The sequence below is a fragment of the Protopterus annectens genome, chromosome 3.part1 (assembly GCF_019279795.1).
Source record: "Protopterus annectens isolate FY-2018-M chromosome 3.part1, PAN1.0, whole genome shotgun sequence".
NCBI lineage: Eukaryota > Metazoa > Chordata > Ceratodontiformes > Protopteridae > Protopterus > Protopterus annectens.
Genome location: NC_056732.1, coordinates 1,018,258,991 through 1,018,284,785, shown reverse-complemented (window position 1 = coordinate 1,018,284,785; position 25,795 = coordinate 1,018,258,991). Strand labels below are relative to the sequence as shown.

The 25,795-nt window shown below is 44.2% G+C and overlaps 1 long non-coding RNA gene across 8 annotated transcripts in view; it reads right to left on the bottom strand.

Moving 5' to 3' along the window:
* LOC122798329 overlaps positions 1 to 25,795 on the bottom strand; it is a 387,619-nt gene that overhangs the window by 111,629 nt on the left and 250,195 nt on the right. For 7 of the 8 annotated variants that reach the window (XR_006364248.1, XR_006364244.1, XR_006364246.1 and 4 more), the window contains one exon: positions 15,229 to 15,312. This is a non-coding gene — a long non-coding RNA (uncharacterized LOC122798329). The remainder of the gene's footprint in view (positions 1 to 15,228; positions 15,313 to 25,795) is intronic. The other variant, XR_006364245.1, reaches the window with a different exon arrangement.

The following is a 25,795-nucleotide window of genomic DNA, read 5'->3' as shown; positions in this document are numbered from 1 at the left end:
TTAAGATGTGACGTCTGTGAAGACACAATTGTACGATGTGAAGGTCGTCTGAAGCTGAAAAGTTCTGAGGAGTGTGCGTGCAGATGTCACGTTTAAGGCCCCTGGTTTACGGCCTTAGGTGTGATGTCCAACGCACACTGCAACAGCCAAGCTGAAGCTTTTGTACAGGAGCAGTCGTATGAGTCGCCTGAGGGCAGGAAATTCCACAACTAGAATACTGCAACACAGGAATAAAAGGACATCACTGGTGATTCAGAGGGAAGCTGAGTGTAAGAAAGACCACTGTTGTTGATGGTTCCGGAAACAGAGAAAACATTTGACACAGTAAACTAGGAGTTTTTGATTAGCGGAATGGAAGCCTTTGCATTCCCTGATATAATTATAAGGTTGATTAATTTGCGTACTATTATCCTCCTAAAGTGGGTGGGTTCCTCTATAATTATTTTGAGCAGAGGAACAAGGCAGGAGTATCCTCTTTCCCCTTTGTTATTTGCACTGTATTTACAACCATAAGCAAAGAAAGTAAAAGTCTTGGGAAAGATATAATTTGTATGGTAGTCAAGAAAAGCTGGCTATTTGCAAATGATATTTTAAACCTGATAAAACCAGGAAAGTACATTTCAGTGTTGTGGGACATTTTGAGGCAGTTTCAGATCTTTTTGGGATACAAAATGAATGAAGCTAAAACAAAGGCAATAGCTGTAAATTATGTACCCACACACAAACTAGTTCAGCAATATCCATTTTAGCATGTCCCCATAAATATGAAATACTTGGCCATACGAATTAAAAAGGATTCTGATGTAGCAGCTAAGGATATGTAGGAAGAGACTAAACAAAACAAAAGATAATACAAAAACTGAGAAACTGGAAGCTCTGTTATATGGATAGCAAGATACAAGCAGGTAAAATGTTTTTAGTCCCTTTAGTTTTATACACAGGTCAGGTATATTTTTATCAACCAGAGGAGAAGTTGTGGATAGAAATTAATAGAGAGCTGAAGGATTTCATCTAGGAGAGTAAGAGGACAAGGGTCAAGTGGGATAAGTCAATTTTTCCAAATGAACAAGACTGTTTGGGATTACCAGATTTGAAGGGGTATTTCAGAGCTACACAGTTAAGGCTCCTATAAATAGCACAAGCAGAAACCTATAATTCAAAGTGGAAAGGGATGATGATGATGATAAAATAGGGGTAAAGCTCAAGAAACGAGGAGAGAGACTGGGATTTTGAATGCAGATCCCCAAGAACTATAAATAATATTCTGCATGTTATTAAGTAGCAGAAAGTATTCTAAGAATGGAGAAAGATTCTGCAGATAGGGATGACTGCAATTAGAGCTACAGACAAAAGGCAAGAGGGGGCTGGGCCTGCAAATTAAGAGGGAAAACGTAACAGAATGGGAAGAGACCAAGAATGTATTTGTACTGCAGGACAGAGACTGCCCTCTCTATCAAGGACTGATAAAGAAAAAGAAATGGGGGATCCTAAGTGAATGACCAGCACTGGTAACAGTCTGTAGTAGAATCTAGAACATAAGCTATTAAAAAAGGAATTATAGTTATCATGCAATATTTTGTATGCTCTAAGAATCAGAGAAGGTAAGAAAGTATTGCGGAAGAGAGACTGTAAAGTAATTCACAAAAACAATGGGGATATATACATCTCCTATATATGCAACAACGTCTAGAAGAGTTAGGATCTTTACTTGGAAGTGTTTACATAGATATTTTTATACCAAAGCAGGTTCCAAAGATTCTTTTCTCAGGTAGACAGCAAATGCTTGAGAATGTGATGGGGAAGACAGAAGTAACTGGGAACAATATTTTCTGGGAGTGTAATGAGTTGGCTGACTTTAAAGATTCCCTGCAGACTGATCTGTCACAGATGCTGGGTGAGCAAATTGGAGTGACTAGGAAAACTATTTTTTAAGCCATTATAGAGCTGGAATTGCCTAGACAGAGTACAGCCTTGCCGAGTCTATTTATGACGACTGCCAAAAAAGCAATAACTAGAAAATGGAAAATCAAGGTCTAAACCAACTTTACTAGAAGTAAACATAGCAACAGAGATAAACAACTGGAACTGGGATCATTAGAAAAATATAGGAATAAATTACACAGGAAAAAAATGGGAAATGTGTGACCACTACATGCAGATGAGGAACTATGTTTAAAAGGCAGGATCTGAATGAGCTATGCAATGGTTGACTAACAATGACTGCATATATTAAAAGTACTGTATGTTTACAGCAAACACTGTGCTGCTATGATTTATTTTCATTTATATAAATGCAAGATTAAATTATGTGACAGACAAATTTTTCTTGTATAAAAAAAAAAAATGCTTATCCGAAGTTGTGATCTTATAAACAGCGGTCAATTTTAAGTTGAGCAGCGACTACAAAGTACAGTTTTGTACCTACCATAAATGTAGATGTCCGAGAGGAATGCATCTGCAGTCCTAACAAATGGGTTGTCCTGCCTCAGGCAGCCCTTCGGTCGGCCGGATTCCAAAGTCTGGGTCTGGCCTCGGCTGATGTCACACTTCACCCGACGTCACTGCTACTGTCGATTGGGTATAAAGGCATCAGCCGACGCCATTTTCCTCAGTGTTTCTTGCCCCAGATGCCAGGTGCCCTCTAGGAAGGCTAAATTTGGATAAATGCAAATTATTCCAAATAGTAGAGAGCAAACAACAAATAAACATGTATGTACATATATACAAACAAATACACCATAATAGATTCCCCCAGCTAGCTACAAGATGGGCAAATACCCTAGGAGTACCACAGAGGGAAGGAGGCGGGTAATCCTGACTGCAGATGCATTCCTCTCGGACATCTACATTTATGGTAGGTACAAAACTGTACTATGTCCTTCAAGGATGCATCTGCAGTCCTAACAAATGGGTAGAATACCATAGCCAAACTGGGGGAGGAGGCACTAAGAAGATTATGGTGTAGTTAGGATCCCTTGCAAAACAGCAGTGGCAAAACCTGCTCAGGATCTGGAGTATAAAGGCAGATTATAATGCTTGGCAAATGTATGCACGGAGCTCCAAGTAGCAGCCTCTAAAATGTCTTTGGTAGCCAATCCTCGTAAGAAAGCTGTAGTAGTGGCTGTAGTCCTTGTGGAGTGAGGTCTGATGTTTTCTGGAGTTGTCTTCCCATGAAAGGAGTAACAAAATCTAATGCAATTTCCTATCCATTTTGAGATTGTCTGTTTTGAAATTGCTTTTCCTTCCATTCCTGCTGCATATGCTACCAGAAGCTGGTCAGTTTTTCTATTGCTCTTGGTTCTGTCCAGGTAGTAGCGCAATTGTCTGTGTACATCCAAGGTGTGCAGTAGTCTTTCCCCCCTGTTCTGTGGGTTGGGGAAGAATGTTGGTAGGTGGATAGTTTGGTTCAATGATACCCTGGAGGCCACCTTTGGCATAAAAGTAGGGTTAGTTCTCAAGGACACTCTATCCTGATGGAAGATAAGGAAGGGCTGTACTGCCATTAATGCCTGTAATTCAGAAACCCTTCTTGCTGAAGTGATTGCAAGCAGGAAAGCAGTTTTCCAAGATAAGAACTGTAATTCTGCTGTTGCTGCTGGTTCAAAAGGGGGAAGAGTTAACTTTTCCAGCACAAAGTTCAGGTCCCATGTAGGCAGAGGTGGCTTCCTTGGAGGCTTTACATTTTTGATTCCTCTCAGAAACTGCCTGAGTAGAGGATGAGAGAAGACTGGAGGATCCATGTTGTATTCTGCTGAAATTACTGATGCATGAATCTTGATGGAAGAGTAAGACAGGCCATTGTGGAAAAGTTCTGCTAAATATTCCAGGATGTTAGCTATGTTTGCCAATGATACATTTTCTCCTTTTGCTGCACTCCAAATGAGGTATCTTTTCCATTTTGCTGAATAAATCTTCCTTGTGGAGGGTCTGCGAGTCTCCAGGATAATGTATTTAACCCTCTGAGATAGTTCTGGGTTATTTTGTCTCATGTTAGATTCCAAGCAGCTAGCTGCAGTGTTTTCAAGTTTGGATGCAGGATCTTGAAGTTGTTCTGTGTTAGCAGCAGAGGAACTAGAGGTAGAGGCCATGCGTGTGTCAGAGACATACTTCTCAGAAGCGGGTACCAATGCTGCCTCGGCCAGTCTGGAGCTATCAGTATGATCCTTGGGTGCTCTTCTTTGATCTTCAGTAGCACTTTGTACATCAAAGGTAGAGGTGGGAATGCATATGCTGTTAGGTTTTCCCAACTGAAGGATAGGGGGTCCACCTTCCAAGCAAGTGGGTGGTATGTCTTTGTGCAGAATTTTCTCAATTGGTGATTGTGTGGGGATGCGAACAGGTCTATTTCTGGTAGCCCCCATTTCTCTGTAATGGTTTTGAAGATGTCCGGATGCAGCATCCATTCGTGGGCATCTGTGGTAGTTCTGCTTAATGTGTCTGCTAATATATTTTCTTTTCCTGGCACAAATAAGGCCTGGAGCTGAATGTTGAGGTTCAGGGCCACATTCCACAGGTCCATTGCCATCCGGCATAGAGGATATGAATGTGTGCCTCCTTGCTTGTTGATATACCACATAACTGTGGTGTTGTCCATCCTTATCAGCAAATGACCCTGTTGAAGAAATGGTCTGAATGTCTGAATTGCCTGTTTCACTGCCAGCATCTCTTTTTGATTTATGTGTAGGTTCAGTTGATCCTGTGTCCATAGGCCTTGTATACACTTGTCTGCCATGTGTGCCCCCCAACTGAGGTCTGAGGCGTCCGTGGTGATAGTCTGGCTTGGGTGAGGGCTGTGGAAAGGCAGTCCTTTGCTCAAATGACAGGCCTGAGCCCACCACAGGAATTCTTGCTTCAGGCATGGAATTATTGGAATTTGGGTTTCTAGGCTGTGCTTGTGCTGAGACCATAAATTCCTTAGGTACCATTGCAACTTCCTCATATGCAGTCTGGCATGTGGGATCAATATTATGCAGGATGCCATGTAACCCAGGGCTTGCAGGATTTTCCTTGCTGTAAGCTGGTTCTGAGTTGTTAATGCCTTGAAATAGAGTGGTAGTTGCTTTTGCTTTTCTGCTGTGAGAAATGCCATTTGATTTGATGTGTCCAGTTCTGCACCCAAGAATGTAATCCTTCGGGATGGTACCAGCCTTGACTTTTTTATGTTGACTGTGTATCCCAAGGCCTGCAGTAGGTGAATAACTTTTTCCAAATCTTTTGTTAATCTGATCTTGTTGTCCGCTTGTAGCAGGCAGTCGTCCAGGTATGGATAAATTTGAATTCCCTGAAGCCTGCAATGAGCAATTACTGATGCCAGGCATTTCGTGAATACTCTGGGCGCAGTAGATAAGCCAAAGGGCAATGTTGAGAATTGATAATGCTCTGATCCTGCAAGAAATCTGAGGTATCTTCTGCAATCTGGTCGAATAGGGACGTGCAGGTATGCCTCCTTGAGATCTAGAGTCACCAGCCAAGCCTCCTTGCCCAGCATGGGAAGAAGGTGCTGTAGGGTCAGCAATTTTGAATTTTGGAACAATGAGATATGTGTTGAGAGCGGACAGGTCGAGAGTAGGCCTCCATTGGTTTTCTTTTCTTGGCACCAGGAAAAGTCTGGAATAAAATCCTTGTCCTTGTTCCATAGCCGGTGCCTTTTCTATAGCTCTCATCCTTAGTAAGTGGTCTATTTGCTGTAGAGCGTTTGTCTTTTGGTTTGGTGGTAGGTTTGGCATTCCTCTCTTCCTTGGTAGAGTATGGAAGTGAAACCTGTAACCTTTGTCTATTGTCTGTAAAATCCATTTGTCTCCTGTAATGTAATGCCAGTTTACTGAGAATAAGGCTAGCTTTCCGCCTAAGGGTGCTTCCAGTTGTTCCCTGGTAGGCGGTAGCAGAGCCAAGTCACTGTGACTGTCCTGTGGAAGTGGTAGTAGCTGGATCTGCGGCAGTACTTCTCTGGTTGTTAGGCTGCCACTGACGTCCCCTGTAGGCACCTCTGGATTGACCTCTGCCTCTTGAGCGCCTATTTCTGCCTCTCTGTGCTCTGGTGTCTGGAAAGGACCAATTCTTCGAAGGCCAGTTTCTACTAAACCTAGGAGGCTGGACCTGTAAGAAATCCTTGACTGTCTGGACAGATTTTGCTTTTTTCCTCCACCTTCTTTAACACTTGCTGTGCAGGGGAGCCAAACAAACAGTTTCTCCATGGGAGCATCTAGGAGCTTTGACTTTACATGGTCTGGTAAGGATTGCTCTTTTAACCATGCATGCCTTCTGATCACTGTACCAGTCATAGCTGATCTAAAGGAAGCCTCCAGTGCATCATAGCCGCATTTTAAGGAATGATTACTGACCTGTTGAGTGTTATGTACCAAATCCTGAAGGGACTTACGGTCTATAGGTTCAGGAGAGGATAGTTTTTTATTTAACTGGTCTAACAAAAATTCTTGATACTGAATCATGTGGAATTGACAGTTTAAAGCCCTAGCCGAAAGAGTAGCAGAAGTATAAACTTTTTTACCCCATCTCTAATGCTCTAGATTCTCTTTCAGAGGGAGGGTTTTGGCAGTTGCTACAGCTTTGGGGCCTTGAGAAATAGTTTCAGGATCAGCAATAGGAGCCTTATACAGGTGATAATGTGTGTCCGGGACCCTGTAGTATCTGTCGGGCTTAGCAGGGGCCGGAGGTAGGGAGTCAGGGGCAGTACAAGCATCATTGAATGCATCATCCACAACTGTTAGTACTGGAGGAATGGCTAAAGGCCTATGCTGTGGCAAATGCAAAAAGGTCCTGAGCCGTTTCCTAGAATCTGAAAAATCCTGGCCCTGCCATTGAAATTGTTCCCTCATAGCATGCAAGGTTTCCCCAAAAGAAAATTCCTCAGGAGGAGAGGCAGAAGGAATGGAGTCTTCTGCGTCAGAATCCTCATATGGAGAGTAAGGGCCTTCTGGAGGATTTGAGTTTTCTGAATCATCAGAAGAATCTGGTTCAGGAGGCTCTGCTCTAGGCCTCTTCTCTGGAGGGGGATGAGAGGCCCCGTCAGGGTGAGGTTGGGATCCCCTGATCAAAGTGATGAGATCCTCTGCCAGGCTAAGCATTTGGGAACTAGAGCTAGGCCTGTGTGAGGGGGTTTTAGAAGGCAAGGCCTTAGAAGATTTAGCTGCTTTAGCCCTAGAGAAAGCCTTGATAGACATGGATGCAGGGGGCCTAGCAGCTCCACGTGCAGGAGTAGATATGTCTAAAGGAATAGTATCTGATAAATCCTGGGTGCCTGCTAAAGCAGGAGAAAATTCAGTAGCAGATTCAGCCATGCTGTGTGAGGCCTCGGCTGCAGGAGGAATGCTTTCGGCTGAAGGAAGAACCGAGGACTCTTGTTTCAGCCGAAACCGAGACACTCGCGGTTGGCTTAACCGTGGTTTCGGCCGAAACTGCGGACCGCGAGTGTCGGTCCTTTTCCTTACGCTTTTTAGCTAACTGTGAAGTTGGAGTCTCCGACGGCATTTTGTAAGCAAAAGCGGGACCAAAAAACTCCTCCGCAAACTCCGACCGACGTCTAAGTGTCCGTCGGTTGAAGGAAGCACAGGCTAGACAAGCTGCTACGTCGTGGTCTGGGCCTAAGCAAGGAAGGCAGTAAGAGTGGAAATCCTTATGAGGTATTTGTTTCCCACAAGTTAAACAATTATTTACTTTTTCTGACATCGGCTGAGGCAAGAAAGAGTCCCCAACGGGGTACTTAGCTTTTTAGAAGTCTTCGGTAGTAGAAATCTCTGGATCTGACCGACCGGCACTTGCGAACAGCTTCTGCTTCGGGCACTGCGCGGCAAGAAAGATGAGGAAAATGGCGTCGGCTGATGCCTTTATACCCAATCGACAGTAGCAGTGACGTCGGGTGAAGTGCGACATCAGCCGAGGCCAGACCCAGACTTTGGAATCCGGCCGACCGAAGGGCTGCCTGAGGCAGGACAACCCATTTGTTAGGACTGCAGATGCATCCTTGAAGGACATCCACTATATGTTAGCCTGCATTAAATCAAGACAATCGCCTAAGGACCCAACTCTACAAATGTGCTGTATGGGCTCCATGACTCCTTAGCTACAGCCATGGTTTCCAGATATACTGTGCACTGCATAAATACAAAAGGACCATTCTTTTCTTCATTATAAATGTCATATACTACATATGCAAGTCCTTGTTTTACTTAAAATTGAGATGGGAATTAAGTGATCAGGGTTGAGATTTCAGACTTGGGAGTAAAGATTTATGGCAAAAGCAACTAATGTACATCTGCGTGTTCTAGACTATATATTTAAGAATCCAAATATGTGTAATTTAAGTACATTTTCTTGGAAACATGACACAGACCACAGCACAATGTGTACATGTAGCTGTATTAAAGACACCAGGAATATGGTAATAAAAGGTGTAAAAGGTAAAATTACAACCTCTTCTACAATGCAAGACGTGATGTCAACTAGAGTTCCAGTGTGCTTTCCACAATGTGCTAAACAGCATTCGACATTACTTGCAGAAAATGAGAAACCTTGCATGGCTTGCTGGCACCAGTGATGTTTATTCCAAGCTGTGTCCCACCAAAGTCTACAGCTATGAGAAAGACAATCCAACACACCCCAAAGGAGCACTTGAAGTGAATCCACTAGTAAAATTAAGTCATCAAGGGGGCGGTGGTGGGTCAGACCAGTACGAACTGAAGCGAAGGCCTAAGTCATCAAGACATGACACATATTCAAGAAGAAACTAGATCAGAGGTTAGTACTTTGCATTGAAAATGCTACTTCCTTCAGGGCACAGTGACTAAACATGTGCAATCCCAAGACACTGACATGCAGTAGGCAACCAGCATAAGAGTTACTGATGAAAATATCCGGGATTATGTCAAAGATTCACTGACCATGTGATCTTTTTCACAACTGGTTTGAATATTAGAAATGAATTAAGTCAACTCAAAACCTCTATTTATTTGGGGGGGGGGGGTCAAGGGGACACTAAAATAAGCCTTTTTCCATCTAAAATACCCCAGTAGGCCTGCTGCTGCCCAAAAGAGCTTGAAACACAAAACTACCATTTTGATACCTTCTGGTCTAGCAAAGCATAATGAGATTAAGGAAGTACCATCTACAAGACCGTCTTTTATCCGAATTCCAGGCCCACACAGCAGGCAACAGTACTCCAAGCTGGGTAGAACTCAACATTAACTCCTGCTTGTAAATCTTTCTGGGACAAGTCATCACTGCTGCTGCGACAAGCTGGGGCTTAGGCCTTAAAGGGAATTTGTGTTGGGGGAGCGGAGATGCTTTGATGCTTGAAAAATCTGTATTTAACATTTAAATACATTCTTCTAAAATGCCAGACCACTTAGAAGCAGTAGAGCTCATGGCCCTACAACACAGAATGGTCTATCAATATGTGAATTCTGTTCACAATAGTCTAAGTTTGTTGAAAGCAAAATAATCCGAAAAAGAAATCTATGACAGTCTAACAAAGTTACCTTGCTTCAGCTCTCCTCCGAGTAAGGCTATACAAGGAGGATAAGCTCAATGGTGCTGGTCAGAATCTCGGCCATGTCAAAGATGCAACAGGCAAGACAAAAGTACTCACCATAATGCTTCATCTATGTTGTCCATTTTCACTCTCTCTCTCAAGTGCTGGGTTTGAATCCAACTCTGCCAGCAGAACACAAACTCTTGAGCTCCTCTCTTTACCCTTAATACCCTCATCACATTACATACCTCAGATCTTGTTTTTGCCCATAGCACTACAAAGTAGTAAAGAATCATGAGACAACAGGATCTGTGACTCAAAGGAACTGCTGTTCCTCCAATATCCTTCGATTGTTCCAGGAGAAAAATTAAAGGAGTGGATTGGTGGGAGGGAAGTACAGGAAGAATGAAAATGGACAACACAGATGGAACGTTATGGCAAGTACATAGCTATCCCAGCTATCTGGGTATAGTGAAATGCGACCCCCGACTGGCTCCGGAAATGCACAGTCGAGGCTCCCATCAGGAGCGCTGGTAGGGAGAATCGCGGTCTCCCTGGTTACGCGGGCCGCCTCCTCTGCCCCTAGGGCGGCATCTACCAGAATTACTACCCCATTCCCCTGCCTCTGGAGGGGGACTCACCTTGTGCATCATGAAATAACCTCTGCGATTTTTTGAACCACATCTTCCCACCCCTCTGGGTCTTGGGATAAAGCCTAGAGGGTAGGGAAAAACAGACTCAAGACAGAGTTTTTCCCTCTTGCTCGCACCTAGCGAGAGTGTCCTTCACCTTGGTTCCGAATAAGGAGGAACCATCAAACGGGGTGTTGGTGAACATAGACTTGAAGGCGTCCACGAAATTACAGAGGCGCATCCAGAAGTGTCTCCCAAGAGCAACTCCCAAACTTGCTGCTCTACCCACTCCTTCGGCTGTGTAAGAGATCAGCCTCATGGAGGATTTAGCAATAGAGTTGAGGGTAGACATCTTGAGCGTTGATCTTCTGAGCCACAGCATCAGAAACGTCACCCTGTAGAGTATTTGCAAGCTCTTTTAGGAGATCTCTTTGGAGTTGTGTAAAATGAGAAGTAATTCAGTGACCGCAGTGTAAAGGCTGCTGAAGAAAACATATGCTTCCCGTACTGGTCCATGGTCCTAGACTCCTTGTTAGGAGAATGGACGGTAGACGAAGTCTGTCAGTTCTTTCTTGGTGGCAGCTGCCACCACCATGGCATCTACAGGAACTCCCTTGGATAGAAACTCTTTGTCAGAGGGGGCGGACAAGAATTTGTTGGGTCTCCTGGGGACTGGTTCCACAGAGTCAGGGGTTTCCCACACCCTTTGACAAACCAGATCTAAAAGCTCAAAGGGCGGAGACACCCAGGAGGCGGAGGGCTGAGCCCCAAAGGCCTTCAGGAACACAGACTCCTCGGAGGGAGCTTTGGAGGGCCAGTCACCCCTCTGCTTCAAAATTTTCAGGATGTTAGAGAAAGAGACATCAGAGAATGACTTGGGTGACACCCTCAGATTCCTTGAGGTTGGTGTCTGACGTGAGGGACTCATCTTGGGAGTTAATGTGCTTCCTCTTGCACGTTCTTTTTCTGGGTGGCTCCTCAGGCAAAAACACTGAGGGGCCCTCAGAAATATGGGGACCACTCATGGGGCTATCCAGAGGCCTTGGGTCTCCGCTGTCGAAAGATAGAGGGCGATCAGAGACCCGCACCGGAGACCCGCACCGGTGATGGAGGGGACAGAGTTGTGTCGAATGATGTCGCTGAGGACCTGGCCAGTGCGCTCCGCATGGCCTCAAAAGCTGGTCCCCCTGGCTCCAAAGATCGACCAGTCGTGGAAGACCTCGGAGCCGAAGCAGGGGTCAGGCTTCCCCACGCCGAAGCACCGAGAGGGAGGTTAGGAGCCGAAAATCGACCAGAGGCTTCCTCCTCAGGTCAGACAGAGGAACCATGAGTCCTGGGCCCTGTGGATGGAGCTGAAGCCGGAGCAGATAAGCCAGGATGGGCCATCGGAGCCAACCTAGGGACATCAGACTGCGCCGACCACTCCGGCTCCGAAAGCTGAGATTCGATCGGAAGTATCAACGCTGTTTGGGTGACAGGCTCCGGAACAGACTGGGCTGGAGCCAAAAACAATTTTGCCAGTACCGGTGACTGGAGCAGTCTCTGCACCACTTTACATCCACATCTGAGAGAGTCCTGAAGACCTAGAAGATAAGGAAGGATATCTAGACCTCCTCTCCGAAGGAGACCTACGAGGAGGAGGACCGGCCTAAAATTTGGAGACCGGTTCCGAACTAGCACCTCTGCAATCTGCTCCGAGGGACTTGGAGCCAAAGCAGACTGTTAATACACTAACTTCCTGCGGCTCAGAGGACAGTGGAGCAGAGGATGCCACAGTAGATTTCACTACTTTCTCTGGAGGCTCCAAGGATACAGATGGAGCCGGAGAACGCTTTTTAGCCCTAGAAGTTTTAGCCTTAGAGGGAGAGGACTTGAAGCTAGAAGCCCTTCCCAAATCCTCCTCTAAGGAGGGTTTCAAAAGTCCTTTCAAAATTAGTTAGTTCTTCCTCTCCTGAAGAGCACGCGGGCTAAATGCATGGCAGAAAGTACAAGATTCCTGGAGGTGAATAGCCCCCAGACAATAAACACAGTGTCCATCAGTGATAGACATCTTATAACCACATTTAGTACACTTCTTAAAGCCCAAGGGCGTATGCTCTTTCATATCCTTAGACATAATGAGAGAACACCAACCGTTAATAACGATCAACAGTTAATATGTAAAGCGCGGGAACTAAGCAAAACCAAAAGACAATTACAAAAACCTCTAACTTAATCGGTCTCAACAGAAACCGAAGGAAAGACTAGGTCCTCTAACTTAAACGGTCCTAGCCTGAGGGATAGGTACCTACTAACACTAACAAGCAACACAGAAGAAGGGGCGGACTAGGTCCTCTAACTGAAACGGGCCTAGCTCGTAGGGGAAGCAGTTAGCGGGACACCACAAGACAATACCAGAAAAAATAATCCAAATAACAATGAGTACCACAGGAAAATGTATGGTCCTGAGCAGAAAGCACAGAAATAAAATCATAAAAAATAAAGGAAACTGCTCAGGTGCAAAACCATGCAGAAAATAGAAAGCAGCATACAATGAGTCTCTTCAGACCAAAGTCATATAAATCACACCAAACAGCATACGACAAGATATCTGCTAATAAAAGATTTGGTTTTAAAGAAGTTAACAGCATTTTGCTTCATTGGATTGGACTATTCTTATATTCCTGGTCTGAAGAGACTTGTCACATGTTGTTTGGTGTGATTTATATGACTTTGGTCTGAAGAGGCTCATTGTATGCTGCTTGCTATTTTCTGCATGGTTTGGCACCTGAGCAGTTTCCTTTATTTTTTATAATACCAGAAAAAATTTTTTATCAAGTATTAGACCAGTACAAACACACAGCTATTAAAACAGCTTTTTTTGAAGCAAAAAAATGTCAATAAAGACAGCCAAGAGCGAGACCATGTCTGAGCTATACAAGCGGCAAACGAGATCTGGGGAAAGGGAGCAGTGCAACATGGGATACCTTCTTAGCCTAGCCAATTGAAAGACTTCGAGTTAGAGTATGGCAGAGAGTCTGAGCAGAGGTTCGGCTCCGAACTCACGGGTAAGAATGTAGGTGAGACTGGACTACATAACATCCTGATTTCCCTCTCTAGAAAACAAATCTATATCTATCTTTTCATTCTCTCCACCACTCCTGTCCTGCCTATTACCTACCGGTCTCTGTCACCTGCTTCATATTTCTAACTCAGTCCTTTCACTTGTTTTCCTCCCAGACTCCATACTTCTCAACTTCTATCCATACACTGGAACCACATTATTGCTTTCGACCCTTACATTTCTAGAGCCTTCCTCCCTGCTCATAACCAACTTCATTACACTCTGCCATTTCCACTATCACTCCTATATATTCTCATCCTATCTCTAACACACTAAGACCTCTGTTCGCAATTACTGTAGGAAATCATTGTTATAATTCCTGAATTTATATTTGAAATTTGTGTACAACTTTGCCATGCATCAACATTGTCTTATCTTATATGTAATACTGTGGAGCTTTTCTCCCCAGGTCTCCACTGAAAATGGGCTCTTCCTAGGCCCAGTGGACCTTCCCGGTCAATCAAATCAATAAATTAATCAATAAATAAATAAATATTGACAACACAACCCTAAAAGTTTGACCCAGAAGTCAGGGACTTAGGGACACAGACGGTAATCTAGCCCTTGACCATCACATGTCTACAGTAGTGAGAAAAATCATTCTTTCTTGTGCAACTTCTACACAAAGGCATGGTATCTAGTTCCAAAGAAGTCACTGTTCCACTGTACTTGGCATTCAGTCAGACGCATCACTGAGTACAATGCTCCTCTGTTATGTATCTAACCAAGCATATCCAACTGGAACGTCCACAGAGGTTTCTCAATAAAATACAGGATGCACGTAACATGTCCTATGCAGAATGCCTCAAGGCCCAAGGCCTGTATTCCAACTCCTACAGGCTGTTATGGCTGGCATACAAGGTATTGTCAGACCCTCTTGCATATCCAAAAAACAAACAGCACCAGAATTACCTGTTCAAAAGACAAACCTTGCCCGTGCATCTATATGAAGCAGAGCTCCTCCCTAACCCAATTCTAGTGCAACTGGATGGGGAACAGAAAATTCATCGCTGGTTTGGCACCTGCCTCTAATGGACACAGGCAGCCTATAAATGGTTCACTGCCCAAGCCCCTGCTTACACTTATCAAGGGTACAAGAGCTTGTCGGAGATTTGGGATGTATGCCTAAGCTTAAAAAGGCCTTTGTGGTCATTAGGCTAGTAAATGCCTATGAAACTATAACCCAAGTGCACATATGTCATTGTGCATATCAAAGTTGGAGTCACTTATTTTCAGGGCTGTAACCATCAAAAGTACTTTTTATCATGAAAAATCTCAACAGTACTTCGCATCACCAATCATTAAATTAAAAAAAACACAATCAAAAACCTGCTGAAAAATCAGACCCAAGATACAAATCAGACCGGTAAACAGCAAACCTATTTCAAAGATACAGCGTTTGTATAATCTGACAAAAATACATGTTCTAATATCAAACAAGTTTCACTTGGCCCTTTTCCTTTCATACTAGAACATTTCAAGTCCACTTAACTACGTACACAAGGCAGAGAGGCGCAGTCTTTTATGCCAGCACAATGATAAAATAAATCTAACACCTCACCCTATGATGTTCTTCAATTTTCTTAATCTCAGGACATTTACCATTTATCATGTGTTTTTTTGTCCCCGGGATGCCAACTGCTCAAATTTGGACTACCCTGTATATATATATATATATAAAAAAAAAAAAAAAAGAAGGGGGGGGGTGGTAATCTTACTTTCAGCAACATGTCAACCTGTTCTTGCGGAACTAGACAAATTTTACAGTAAGGCTTACTAACTTCTCTAAAAATTTAATTCCTAAGAAACTGAACAGTTCTCAGAGTAACTACACAAACTCTCTAGCAATACATACACTTAAACCTGCTGGAAACTCAGGAGTAAAATGCATCATCAGTTTGCAAATGCAAATCAGATGGGTAAACGGCAAATATATTTCATCATACATCCAGCAATCTTGTAATACGATACACACACAAAAACTGTTACAAATGGTTTTACTTTACCTTTTTTCTTTCCGACTGGGACACTTCTAATCCACTTACTTCATTAGGAATTCCTGGCAATGCAACAGAAATTATCCCGTTCTACTAGGAAGGAGAAAAAAAAAATAACTCACACTGTTGGTCAATAACCGGTCCAACAACCAAAATAGCCAAATGGTCAGTCTATGGACTACAAATTACTGCAAGTACATTAAGAATGTTTTATTAAACCATTTAGAACAGTGAATTGAGCTCTTCCGTCCTGAACATAAAACTTCTTCAGATTCAGAGGTAGTATGTTGCTCAGGACGAAAGTGCTCAATTCAATTCTAAATGGTTCAATAAAACATTAATGTATCTGCAGTAATTTGTATTCCGTAGATTGACTGGTGGGATATGTTGGTTATTTGATGTACATCATCAATAACCTGTCAACCAGTTAATAAACTAGGCAGGTATTGCCCAGTATGACCATTACGACAGTTCTTTAGCAATGCACACACAAAGCTGCTGGAAACTCAGACATAAAATTCATCATCAGTTTGCTTCTGCAAATCAGATGGGCGGCAAACTTATTTCATCACAGATCCAGCACTTGCACAATCTGACAAAATACTGCTACAATATGCTCCAACATCAATCCGTGCCAATTTTTTTCACACTACAACACATTTAAACCACTTAATTCGGTATCCCAGGCAGTACAAGAGAAGCAGACCTTTCCACTAGGAAAGTTAGGAAAAAGTGTTAGTATCTCACACCATATAGAAAGTACAGTTTTGTACCTACCATAAATGTAGATGTTCGACAGGTATGCATCTGCAGTCATCACATATGGGTTGTCCTGCCTCAGGCAGCCTTTCGGTCGGCCGGATTCCAAAGTCTGGGGCCGGCGTCGGCTGATGTCGCACTTTCCCTGACGTCAGAGCGCCTGGGGTATAAAAGCATCAGCCGACGCCATCTTCCTCAGTTTTTCTTGCCCCAGATGCCAGGTACCCTCTAAGGAAGGCTAAATTTGGAGAGATGCATTTAAAAATCCAAACATGCACAATAATATAAAAACAAATGCACCATAAGAGATCACCCCAGCTAGCTATAAGAGGGGTAAGTACCCAAGAAATACCACAGAGGGGAAGGAGGGAGGGTAAACCTGACTGCAGATGCATACCTATCGGACATACACATTTATGGTAGGTACAAAACTATACTATGTCCAAGGATGCATCTGCAGTCATCACATATAGGTAGAATACCATAGCCAATCTGGGGGTGGAGGAACTATGTAAGGATGGTGTAGCTAAAATGCCCTGCAGGACTGCTGTAGCAAAGCCTGCTCTGGATCTGGAATATAAAGGTAAATTGTAATGCTTGGCAAATGTATGCACGGAGCTCCATGTAGCAGCTTCTAAAATGTCCTTGGTAGCCACCCCTCTTAAGAAGGCTGTGGAGGTGGCTGTGGCTCTCGTGGAATGAGGTCTAATGTTAGCTGGCACAGTTTTTCCATGAAAGGAGTAACAAAAATGAATGCAATTCCCTATCCATTTTGAAATTGTCTGTTTGGATATTGCTTTTCCTTGTGCACCAGCAGCATATACTACCAACAGCTGGTCAGTTTTTCTGTAACCTTTAGTTCTGTCCAAGTAGTAGCGCAACTGTCTGTGTATGTCCAGGGTGTGCAGAAGTTTCTCCCCTTTGTTTTGTGGATTTGGAAAGAAGGTAGGCAAGTGAATAGCTTGATTTAATGAAACCCTGGATACCACCTTTGGCATAAATGTAGGATTGGTTCTCAATGAAACTCTGTCCTGATGAAAAATAAGAAATGGCTGTACTGCCATAAGGGCCTGTAACTCAGATACTCTTCTTGTGAGGTTATGGCCAGAAGGAAAGCAGTCTTCCAAGACAGGAACTGTAGTTCTGCAGATGCTGCTGGTTCAAAGGGAGGCAGTGTTAGTTTTTGCAACAAGAAGTTAAGGTCCCAAGTAGGTAGAGGTGGTTTCCTTGGAGGATTGATGTTTTTGATTCCTCTTAGAAACTGTCTTAGGAGAGGATGAGAGAAGACAGGTGGATCAGTATTGTACTCTGCTGAAATTGCTGAAGCATGAATTTTAATGGAAGAGTAAGACAGACCATTGTGGAACATTTCTGCCAAGTATTCCAGGATATGTGCCATGTCCATCACTGTCGCATCTAGGCCCTTTGTGGTGTTCCAAACGTGAAATCTTTTCCATTTTGCTGAATATGCCTTTCTTGTGGAAGGCCGGCGAGCTTCCATAATAATATCTTTCACTCTCTGGGATAGCTTGTCCTGAGGAGGAGTCAAGGTATTTTCCAGGCTGTTAGTTGCAAGGTTTTCAGGTTGGAATGCAGAGTTTTGTAATTGTGATGTGTCGGTAGAGGTGGCCATAGAGGAAGAGGCCATGGTTTCGTGCGTGACATGCTCTTTAACTGTGGGTACCAGTGCTGTTTTGGCCAGTCCGGAGCTACCAGAATCACTTTTGGCTGCTCTGTCCTGATCTTCAGTAAAACCTTGGTCATTAATGGGAGAGGTGGAAATGCATACACTGTTAGAGTTCTCCAAATGAAAGAGAGGGCGTCCACTTTCCATGCTTGTGGGTGGTATGTCCTTGAGCAGAATTTCTTCAGTTGATGATTGTGGGGGGAGGCAAAAAGATCTAAGTCCGGCCTCCCCCATGATTGTGTCATCTGTAGAAAGATGTCTGGGTGCAGCATCCATTCGTGTGCATCCATGATATTTCTGCTTAAGCTGTCCGCCAGTATATTGTCTTTCCCTGGCACAAACTGGGATTGTAGCTGTACATTGAGTTTCAAGGAAAGTTCCCATAGATTCATTGCCAGTCTGCAAAGAGGATAGGAATGGGTGCCTCCTTGCTTGTTTATGTACCACATAACTGTGGTGTTGTCTGTCCTTATTAGCAGATGGCCATGATGCAGAAAGGGTTTGAAGGCTTCGACTGCATGTATCACTGCCAGCATTTCCTTTTGGTTTATGTGCATGCGTAGCTCTTTTTGTGACCATAGACCTTGAATGCATCTGCCCTCCATGTGCGCTCCCCATCCGTGCTCTGAAGCGTCTGTTGCAATGGTTTGCTGAAAGGCAGACCCCTGTTTGACTGGCTTGCTTGAGCCCACCACAGAAATTCCTTTTGAAGGCATGGAATGAGTGGTATCAAAGTTGCCAGGCTGTGACTGTGCTGAGTCCATAAACTCCTTAGGTACCATTGTAGTTTCCTCATATGTAATCTTGCTTGCGGAATCAGAAGGATGCAAGAAGCCATGTAACCCAGGGCCTGCAGGATTTTCCTTGCAGTCAGCTGGGTTTGTCTTGTCAGATTTTTGAAGTAATCTGGTAGTTGACTGTTTTTCTTCTGTGAGGAAGGCCATTTGGGTGGTTGTATCTAGATCTGCACCCAGAAAGGTTATTCTTTGGGATGGAACAAGTCTTGATTTGTGAAAGTTGACTGTATATCCCAAGGCCTGAAGTAGGTGGATGGCATAATTCAAGTGTTTTACCAAAGTTTGTTGGCTGTCCGCTTGCATAAGGCAGTCGTCCAGATATGGGTATATTTGAATCCCCTGAAGTCTGCAGTGTGCAATTACTGATGCCAGGCATTTCGTGAATACTCTGGGCGCAGTAGATAAACCAAAGGGCAATGCTGAGAATTGATAATGCTCTGACCCTGCAAGAAATCTGAAGTGTCTTCTGCAACTTTGTCTGATAGGGACATGCAGGTATGCCTCCTTGAGGTCTAGAGTTACCAGCCAAGACTCCTTGCCCAGCATGGGAAGGAGCTGCTGTAGAGTCAGCATTTTGAACTTTGGCACAATGAGATAAGTATTCAGTGCGGACAAGTCGAGAATAGGCCTCCATTGTTTTTCTTTTCTTGGAACAAGGAATAGTCTGGAATAAACTCCTTGGCCTTGTTCTGAGAGAGGAACCTTTTCTATAGCTTTCATTTGCATTAAGCTGGAAATTTGTTTCAAAGCCTCAGCCCTTTGATTCGGTGGCAGGTCTGGCATGCCCTTTCTTTTTGGTAATGTGTGGAAATGAAACCTGTATCCTTTGTCTATTATTTGTAGTGTCCATTTGTCCCTTGTAATACTGTGCCAATTTTCTGAGAATAAAGAAAGCTTTCCGCCCAAAGGTGCTTCCAATTGAGCCCTGGTTGGTGGTGTCAAAGTAAAGTATTGAGCCTGTCCTTGTGCAGCAGTTGAAGGTCCTGCATTACCTCTCTGGTTGGGAGGCTGCCATTGACGTCCTCTGTAGGAGCCTCTAGCTTGCCCTCTACCTCTGGCATGCCTGTTCTTGCCTCTCTGAAACCTCTCTGTGTCTGGAAAGGACCAATTCTTGGAAGGCCAATTCCTGCTGAATCTTGGTGGTTGTACTTGGAGAAAATCTTTGACCGTTTGTACGGATTTTGCCTTTTCTTCAAATTTCTTTAGGACCTCCTGAGCCGTGGAGCCAAATAACTTTTGCTTTTCCAGAGGAGCATCCAGCAGCTTTGCTTTAACATGGTCCGGCAGAGATTGTTCCTTCAGCCAAGCATGCCTACGTATGACTGCGCCAGTCATAGCTGACCTACATGAAGCTTCCAATGCATCATAACCACATTGCAAGAAATGGTTGCTAACCTGTTGTGAGTTATGTATCAGATCCTGAAGTGACTTGTAGTCTAGGGGGTCAGGTGAAGACAGTTTTTTATGCAATTCATCTAACAAATACTCTTGGTACTGTATCATATGAAATTGACAATTTAATGCCCTCATAGAAAGAGTAGCAGAAGTATACACTTTTTACCCCATCTCTAAAGCTCTGGACTCCCTTTCAGAGGGGAGAGGATTTTTAGCAGTGGCAGCTGCAACCCCTTTAGGGCCCTGGGAAATAGTTTCTGGATCAGCAGAGTGGGCCTTGTAAAGGTAAAGATGCGAGTCCGGGACCCTGTAGTAACTATCGGGTTTGGCAGGAGCCGGAGGGAGAGAATCAGGGGTTGTGCTAGAGTAAGAGTACACATCATCAATGACATTCAAAACAGGAGGAATAGCTAAAGGTCTATGCGGAGGCAAATGTAAAAAGGTCCTTAATCTTTTCCTGGAATCAGAGAATTCCTGGCCCTGCCATTGGAAATGCTCTCTCATGGTGTGTAGTGTCTCCCCAAAGGAAAACTCTTCAGGAGGGGAGGCAGAGGGAATAGATTCCTCTGCATCAGAATCCTCGAAGGCCGAAAAAGCCGCCTCCTGGTGGTCCGAGAGAGTAGAGCCATCAGAGGCCTCATCTGAGGAGTGGGGATTAGAGGGCTCAACCCCGGGCCTTTGTCTGGAGGAGGTTGAGAGCCCCTGTCTGGATGAGGTTGAGAGCCCCTAATTAAGGAGATAAGATCCTCTGCTAAGCTTAGAATCTGTGAACCAGTAGAGGGTCCCTGAGGGATAACCTTGGGAGGCAAAGCTTTTGAGAGTTTAGCAGCTTTAGCCCTGGAGAATGCCTTAATGGACATGGATGCAGGAGGCCTGGCTGCACCACGTGCTGGTGTAGATTTGTCTAAAGGAATGGTGTTGGAAGGTTCCAGGACACCAGTTTCTGTTGGAAATTCAATAACAGACTCAGCCGGGGCCTCCGGGACAGAGGTAGTCGGTTGAGCGGTTTCGGTAATTGGAAGTACCAAGGACTCTGTTTCAGCCAAGACAGAGACACTCGCGGTAGGCCTGGCCATGGTTTCAGCCGAAACCACGGCCCACGTGTGTCGGTCCTTGTCCTTCCGTTTCTTGACTAAATGAGAAGTCGGAGTCTCAGACGGCATCTTATACGAAAAACTAGCCCCAAAAAATTCATCTGCAAACTCCACCCAACGTCTAAGAGTGCGTCGGTTGAAGGAAGCACAGGCTGAACAGGCCGAGATGTCGTGGTCTGGGCCTAGGCAGGGGAGGCAGTAAGAGTGGAAATCCTTATGAGGTATTTGTTTCCCACAAGTTAAACAATTATTAACTTTATCTGACATCGGCTGAGGCAAAAGAGAGTCCCCAACGGGGTACTTAGCTTTTTGAAGTCTTCGGTAGCTGAATTACAGGAGCTGGCCCACCGGCACTTGCGAACTGCTTCTGCTTCGGGCACCACGCGGCAAGAAAGACTGGGGAAGATGGCGTCGGCTGATGCTTTTATACCCCAGGCGCTGACATTGGGGAAAGTGCGACATCAGCCGACGCCGGACCCAGACTTTGGAATCCGGCCGACCGAAGGGCTGCCTGAGGCAGGACAACCCATATGTGATGACTGCAGATGCATCCTTGAAGGACATCACCTTTCAGTAACATGACAAAATTCTTAGAAAGTTGGAGAAAAGTCATTATTGGAACATTTAAGGGATATATATCTATATATATCTATATATATATATATATATATATATATATACTTACAAGCCTGCTGGAAAACCAGACAGAGAATCCATTATCAGTTTACAATTGCAAACTAGAAGGGTAAACAGCAAACATTTCTGAGACACAGCTCTCTTGCAGTCCGGCAGAACAAAAATGCTGCTACAATACCGACTAATTTTACATAATACTTTTAAAGTATGAAAGAAAGTTATCCAATGCAGTAGGCAGTCCCGTTTGCTAATAAAGAAAAAGTACAGTTTTGTACCTACCATAAATGTAGATGTTCGAGTGCTAATACAGCTGCAGTCATAACAGATAGGTTGTCCTGCCATCAGGCGGGTCCTCGGTCGGCCGAATTCCAAAGTCTAGGTCCGGCGTCGGTTGTCGTCACTTCTTCCCTGATGTCAGTGCGACAGGGGTATAAAAGAACCAGCAGACGCCATTTTCTTCAGTTTTTCTTGCCCCAGATGTCAGGTGCCCCCAGAAGGAAGGCAATACATAAATGTGTGTAATAAAACAATGCAAAATAATCAAAATACAGTAGTTGCAAGCAAATACACCATAAATGAATACCTCAATCAGGATGTATGAGGAGGTGTTAGCCAATAGGCCTGTCCCAAGAGGGGAAGGAGGGAGGGAAAAGTACAGTTTTGTACCTACCATAAATGTAGATGTTCGAAGATCCACATTGCTGCAGTCCTTACACTTGGGTAGTCCGCTGTCCTCGGTCGGCCCGAATATCAAAGTATAAGGCTGGCGTCGGTCAAGCATTTGACTGACATCAGGACGTCAGGGTACAAATGCGCATGACCGACGTCATATCCTCAGTCTTTTCTTGCCCCAGATGTCAGAAGACCCTAAAAATAAAGGTCAAAACCAAAAGACAGCAAACAAACAACCAACCACCCTTGCACTAATTATATGTACAATATATACAATATACACAATATTTACAACCCAACCCACACAACCACCTCTAACTACAGAGGGAAGGAGGGTAAATTGGACTGCAGCAATGTGGATCTTGAACATCTACATTTATGGTAGGTACAAAACTGTACTATGTTCTTCATCTCACATTGCTGCAGTCCTTACACTTGGGTAGAATCCCAAAGCAGAGGTAAGGAGGATGGCCAAACTACAAGGAAGCAGGAGCTGCCAAAATGCCCTGCAAAACAGCAGTGGCAAAACCAGCCCTGGATTTAGAGTAAAGTGGTAGGTGATAATGCCTAGAGAAAGTATGCACTGAACTCCAAGTAGCTGCCTCCAAAATATCCTTGGTTGCCACCCCTCAAAAGCTGTCGAAGTGGCAGTAGCCCTAGTGGAATGAGGCCTAATCCCAGCTGGAATCTCCTTGCCATGATGGGAATAACAGAAAGTAATGCAAAACCCAATCCACTTAGAAATAGTTTGTTTTGACACAGGCTTGCCCTGAGAACTCAAAGCAAAAGAAACAAATAACTGCTGAGACTGCCTGAACCCTTTAGTCCTGTCCAAATAATATCGCAACTGCCTGTGTACATCTAAAGTGTGCAAAATCTTTTCCCCTTTATTTTGGGGATTTGCATAAAAGTAGGCAAATAAATAGTTTGGTTTAAAGCCACACTAGAAACCACTTTAGGCATAAAGGAAGGATTAGTGCAAAGATACCCTATCCTTATGGAAAATTAAGAAAGGCTCAACCCATAAGGGCCTGCAATTCAGAAACCCTTCTTGCAGAGGTAATGGCCAACAAAAGCAGTCTTCCATGATAAATATTTCAACTCAGTAGTAGCTGCAGGCTCAAAAGGTTGTAGAGTGAGTTTCTCCAACACAAAATTGAGATCCCAAGCAGGAGTAGGAGCTCTACATGGGGGTCTTATATTCTTTGCCCCCCTAAGAAATTGCTTGAACAAAGGATGAGAAAACAATGGTGGGTCACAGTCATAGTGAGCCGAAATTGCTGCAGCATGAACCTTAATAGAAGAGAAGGACAAACCTTTGTCCAGTAACTCAGTAAGATATTGAAGAGCCACACTTAAATTAGGCTCAGAAACATCAAAATCCTTTGCTGCACTCCAAAATAAAAATCTCTTCCATTTATCTGCGTACACTTTCCTTGTACTAGGCCTTCTAGCTTCCAAAATCACATTCAAAACTTGTTGTGGAAGTTGAGACCCTCTATGGTTCAAAACAGAATATGCCAGGCTGTTAGGTGAAGAGAGTGAAGTTTGACATTGAGCAAATGACTGTCCTCCTGGGACAACAGGTGTGGAATCAAGGCAAAGGCCATGGAGGCTTCCGTACCAGACTTCTCAGTAATGGGTACCAGTGCTGTCGAGGCCAATCTGGAGCTATTAAAATCATCCTTGGCTTGTCCTGTCTGACCTTTAGAAGTACCTTTGGGAGGAGAGGCAGAGGTGGAAAGGCATACACATGAAGATTGCTCCAATTGAAAGAAAGAGCATCCACTTTCCAAGCTGTGGGATGAAACCTTTGCAAAACTTTGGCAGCTGATGGTTTAGTGGAGAAGCGAACAGATCTATGTCTGGAGTTCCCCATGACACTGTCAATTTCTGAAATACATGAGGATCCAATTTCCACTCGTGGGGATCCATAATTCGTCTGCTCAACACATCTGCTAAGGAGTTCTGTGCTCCCGGCAGAAACCTTGCCTGAAGATTGAGCTGTAAACAGAGCAGCCTCCCACAAAATCATTGCTTGCCTGCATAGAGGATAAGAATGTGTTCCCCCTTGCTTGTTGATGTACCACATGACAGTTGTGTTGTCTGTTAGAATCAACACCTGCCCTGGAAGAAGTAAATCCTTGAAAGCTATTAATGCAAACTGGACTGCTAACATCTCCTTCAAGTTGATATGTAGATGTTGTAGTCTGGCAGGCCACTTGTCTTGTATCCACTTTCCATTTAGATGAGCTCCCCAAGCTCTGTCTGAGGCATCTGTCGTTAAAATCTGACTCGCCTCTGGCCGGGTCACAGAGAGTCCCTTGTTTAGGTGACATTCCTGAGCCCACCAGAAAAATTCCTTTTGAATGCAAGGTATTATTTGAATGACAGTGTCCAAATCCTGGCAGTGCTGTGTCCATACATTTTTGAGATACCATTGCAGCTTCCTCATATGCAGTTTGGCATTGGGAAGCACCAGAATACAAGATGCCATGAACCCTAAGGCTTGAAGGACTGTCCTTGCAGTCAGCCCGGACTGATGAGATAGTTGATGGAAGTAAAGGGAAAGATTCTTTTGTTTGTCCGGGGTCAAAAAGGCCATCTGGGATGCTGTATTCAGTCTTACACCCAGAAAGCACATGTCCTGAGAGGGTACTAGACTGGACTTTATTTCGTTCACAGAATACCCCAGGCATCTTAGCACTGCTATCACATATTCCAAATGATGAAGAAGCTCGTCCCTTCCTTGAGCCAGAATCAGGCAATCGTCCAAATAAGGATAGATCTGTATTCCTTTTAGCCTGAAGAAAGCTATCACTGGAGCCAGAACTTTCGTGAACACTCTGGGTGCAGTAGATAAGCCAAAGGGCAATGCAGAGAACTGATAGTGAGAAGTCCCAGCTCGAAAACGCAGATATTTCCTGCAACTTAGTCCGATAGGAACATGAAGGTAAGCCTCCTTGAGATCCAAAGTTACCATCCAATGATCTTTGCCCAGCAGAGGTAAAAGCTGTTGTAACGTCAACATTTTGAACTTGGGAATGTCCAGATAAGTGTTGAGGATAGATAAATCCAAAATTGGTCTCGACGTGTTCCCCTTCTTTGGTACTAGGAACAGGCGAGAATAAAATCCTAGGCCCACTTCTGGCATAGGGACCGGCTGTATGGCCCCTATTTGGAGTAACAGAGAAATTTGCTTGTGTGCCTCTATTCTTTGTTGAGGAGGAACGTCTGGCATGCCTTTGAAAGGAGGCAAGGTATGGAAATAAAACCTGTAACCGTGGTGTATGATATCCAATACCCATCTGTCTTGGGTAATTAAACTCCAATTTTCTTTGAAAAGTGCCAACCTTCCTCCCAAAGGTGCTGCCAGACGAGAAGGCTCTGGCAGCTGAAAAGGTAGGTCATTGGGTCTGTTTGAAAGGACTGACCCCTGCCCTCACCGAAGACTGTGCAGGAGAACTCCCTGTTCTAGGCCTGAAAGAGCCCTGAGCTCTGCCCCTACCACGTCTAGATCTACCCCTAGACTGGGA